The sequence below is a fragment of the Sinocyclocheilus anshuiensis genome, unplaced genomic scaffold (assembly GCF_001515605.1).
Source record: "Sinocyclocheilus anshuiensis isolate Anshui unplaced genomic scaffold, SAMN03320099.WGS_v1.1 scaffold1241, whole genome shotgun sequence".
NCBI classification, from domain to species: Eukaryota; Metazoa; Chordata; class Actinopteri; order Cypriniformes; family Cyprinidae; genus Sinocyclocheilus; species Sinocyclocheilus anshuiensis.
In genome coordinates, this window is record NW_015549644.1 from 675,312 (window position 1) to 679,957 (window position 4,646).

Sequence of the window (4,646 nt, forward strand, 5' to 3'; positions counted from 1 at the left end):
AGTTATTTAATTTTAGTTATATAATTCATATACATATCATTTATATCATTTCATATCATTTAGTTATATAATTTCATATACATAATTTGATTTAATAATAACCCAATTTGAAGCAAAAACAGAATGTTCTGACTAGCTTTGTGAAATTATACTACATGCCTTAACGAAACAAACAGCAGAAGCTCTGAATGAGACGCAAATTCACTCTCTGACAGCAGGAGGTGCTCATGGAACACCAGATACAGTATTTCCTTGGTTACCCATGTAAACAAAGCAGCTCAGTGCTGAAACTGCTTTAATAAGAAGTATGCAGAGACGAGATGAGAATACCACGTAAACTTTTCTGAAGACAGTCAGTTCCCCTCAGAAACACATTCATATAAAACCCCAAATCAATATTTAGGATATTCTTCCAATAGTTCGTGCATCATGAACAGTGAGTGATCTGCCTGCTACAGTATTTTTCTCTGTGCGTCCGTCTTCAACGTCTCTGGCCTGTCTTAACGGGCCTTTACAGACTTCATATTTTCACATAAATGACATTTTGGAAAACGATTGCATTGCAACGCAGTTTGTGCAAGTCCAGAACAGAGATGAGTTGCTTGCAATAAGACAAAAAACGGCCGGTTGCCGATCGCGTAAGCTCCAGGGGAAGCTCCTTAAGTTCGGCCGTCCTGCACACACGTGACTGACCGCTCGCTCACACCAACAGGAGGAGGAGGGTCGTGTTACTCTCTACACTGCACTCAACCTGAGGGATTCCTACATTTTCAGTCTCTGAGGACACATGAAAAACAGCGCATACCACAGGAACGGTATAACGGAAAATATCAGTGGTTTTGAAACCGTGAAATTTTCAAATCGCGGTATATCTTGAAACCGGTAATCGGCCCATGCCTAGCCGATATTATCGGTCGATATGAGCCTGAGCCCGCAGATTAAATGCTTCTGAATGATGTAATTACTTAGTTTGTCAAGCAGAGCGCGCTCCATTTTTTTAGTAGAGATGTACGGATGAGCTCAAACTTCACCCGAGTACGCTGCTTCAAATTATCCGCCCGCCACCCACCCGCACCTATATTTGATCGTCACATTACAATGATTCTAATTCTTAGTTTTGCATGATGATATGATGAATGGATGGTTAATTTTTAACTGCAGATTCAGTGACGTTAGAGACTAGAGCTGATCTGCACATCACACCACGCGTCTGCGGCGCATTAAAGCCTGCGTTACGGCCACCGGAGCTGATCGCGGCCATTCAGTCAATGCTGGTGTTCATACCTGCCGCGCCGCGGCCCAGAACTCATGCTTATCACATCAGTCACATCACATCACACGGCGAGACAAAATACAATAGAGTTCTATTGTATTTTGTCATGCCGCACCGCTCGCGTCCTGTGTAGAATAGAGCCCATTATAATCAGTGATGTTGTCTACACTACATACAGTAAACTGATGCCTCCTTCTATTTATGACGTGCTGACACAAGGTTCAAATGATTTTCAACGGTCGCTCTGTCGCGTCCTGTTGCGGCGCAGACACGGTGTGTCAGCATAGTTTGTCAGTACAGTCAGTAATGTAGCAGATTGAAAGCCGAATAGACGGCAGTGCGGTGGTGGCTTGAGTTTGTTGAATGGTGATTTAACGCTACGTTGTCACCTAGTTGAAGAGACTCAATGCTAAATAAATAAACAACAATGTCCCCGTCTTTTACTCTCGCAATGAGCTTATCATATTCGTTTGCTACATTAGTAGGGCCCTATGATTTTTCGCAATGCAGAAAACATGGACGGAATCGCGGAATCCAGTCATAAAAATGGAATTTACTGTATACCGCGGAATTTCATGGAATTTGTCTTATTTTTGATGAATAAATAGAAAACAGGTCAGTACATATTAGGGCTGCACGATTATGACAAAAATCATAATTGTCGATTATTCCCTTAAAATTGTAGTTGCAATTATTAATTACGATTATCACAATTTACATTGAATGATGTTTATACCATTGTTTGATGCAACTGCATGCCGTATTTTTATACGAAAATAAACAAGCTGAAAACACTCTTAACTGAAAAACTTTTAGTGCTTTTCTATAGTATTAAGGCCCGTTCAAACCAAGGACGATAACTATAAAGATAACGATAAAGATATATAGTTCTACAAATCGTTCTCAATATTAAAGAATAGCAGAGTCCACACCACAACTATAACGATAAAGACAAAGAGAAACGATATCGTTGGAATCACTTACAAAACGATTTTTCTCCAGTTGATGAACGATAAAAAACTGACAGCCAATCAGAATCCATCCTGACATATTTTGGACTATGGGGGGCGCCATTATTCTAATGACGTAAAATGGTTGCACTCGGTGAGCTACTGCTGCTACCTGTTGCTATTTTTACCACAACCCAACTCGGAATAGACAACTCGGAAAATAAAATACTGTTATGATGACCACAGCTACTGAAAGAGCTTACAGGTGGAGATGGATAAGCATAGGCTTAAACCAAATGCTGTACCATCGATTTTTCCCCACATGGAGTCTAAAACGCCCGGATCTCGAGGAAAATCTGTGCTGAGAAACTCCTCTAGTGGCCGCGCGTCATGATTAGCGTCGGCATGTTTACAGGATGACATAGCGTTTCTCAGCCATTTGTAAGCTCTTTCAGTAGCTGTGGTCTACTAAAAGACTCAAAGGCATCAGGACTAAAATGGAGTGAAAAAAAAAGCGGGTCTTTAGGAAGTTTTATTCGTCCACAGGCATCTTCCCATTCTTTTCTCCTCTTCTTGTGAAGTCTTGCATTGCTTCTCTTGTTGCCCTTCGACTGAAAATTACAACCAAAAGTCACACAATGTGATATCGTATCAGTATTTTATTTTCTGAGTTGTGTTGCAGTAAAAAGCCAAAGACTATAGAAATAAGCACCAGTAGCTCACCGAGTGCAACCATTTGACGTCATCGACACAGAATAATGGCGTAAGAACGTAAAATAATGGTGCCCCCCATAGTCCAAAAACCATGTCGATTTTTTTAAATAACATACATCTTTCATGGGGTTTCTAATATATATACTGTATAATATATACACTGTATATAGACTGTCTGTGAATATTAAACTGCAAAAAGACTATTTAAATACGAATGATCACGGCACGTGTCTGCGGCGCATTAAAGCCTGTGTTAAGGCCACCGGAGCTGATCGCGGCCACTCAGTCAATGCTGGTGTTTATACCAGCCGCACCGCGGCCCAGAACTCATGCTTATCACATCAGTCACATCACATCGCGCGGCGAGACAAAATTCAATAGAATTTCTATTGTATTTTATCGCACCGCGCTGCTCGCGTCCGGTGTAGAATAGAACCCATTATAATCAGTGATGTTGTGTACACTGGATGCAGTAAACTGATACCTCGTTCTCTTTATGACGTGCTGACACAAAGTTCAACTGATTTTCAACGGTCGCTTTGTCGCGTCCTGTTGTGGCACAGACACGGTGTGTCAGCATAGTTTGTCAGACTCAGTAACGAAGCAGATTGAAAAGTGTTGAATGGTGATTTAACGCTACGTTGTCACCTAGTTGGAGAGACTCAATGCTAAGCAAATAAACAGCAATGTCCCCGTCTTTTACTCTCAAAATGAGCCTATCATATTCGTTTGCTACATTAGTAGGGCCCTATGATTTCTGCGATGCATAAAACATGGACAAAATCGCGGAATCCAGTCATAAAAACAGACAAAATCCTCATGTTCTGCATGTTCATTTGATTACCAGAAAATACACAACAAAGAGTTTGTGAAAAAATATTAATCATTATTATTATTATTTATTCATTTTAGCTGTTTACATTTGGAAAAGCTGTGCTTCCTGCATAAACCCGCCCCTGTTGATTTGGCAGAAGCTTGCTTGCCTTACACAGTTACCTTGTTTAATTTCTTAATTCAAGTTATATATATTTTGGTCTATTTGTGTTATTTAAGTTATTTATAATACGTGAAGTGACATTTACTGTTAAGTAGAGGTCTACCGATGTGGGTTTTTCACTGGCCGATGCCGATATTTAGAAATCAGGGCAGCCAATGGCCAATATATGATGCCGATTTTTTTGGCCGATATGTTTGGCCGATTTTCTTTTTTTTTTCCATTCATCCCCTAAAAATTGAGTTTGATAGTGATAGTAGTAGTAGCCCAATTTAGAGTAATAATACATGGCTCAAAACTTAAAGTGGGGGTACAATACTGTTTCATGCATTCAGAGTTGTTTACACTGTTAAAGAGTTGGATTCTCATGCTAAGCATGGACAAAGTTTCAAAAAAAAAATTGGACGTATGACGGAGTATTTCTGTGCCAAAAATCTTCCTTCCGGGTTCGTACAAGTTTCGGAGAGTTTTTTTCGATCGTGGCTCTTCATGACGTAGACGAGGGTGGAACTCCTTATATGGGCATTTCTCCCGGAAGAATGCGCCCGCGCACGCATCGACCAGAGCAAGAGCGAGATCGCTCCCATCAACGCGCTTCATCCGGCGGGCGGTGGCAGCGCTGCACGGGACCCGGGAAGAATGTCTCCAATCCAAAGAAGTGGGTTTTTGGTTGTAAGGGACAGATAACTTTGTTCAGCTTCCTAAAGAACCCAGC

General features: G+C 40.9%; 1 protein-coding gene across 1 annotated transcript in view; it reads left to right on the forward strand.

Moving 5' to 3' along the window:
- LOC107659914 (S-adenosyl-L-methionine-dependent tRNA 4-demethylwyosine synthase-like) overlaps positions 1–4,646 on the forward strand; it is a 50,320-nt gene that overhangs the window by 607 nt on the left and 45,067 nt on the right. The window lies entirely within an intron of this gene.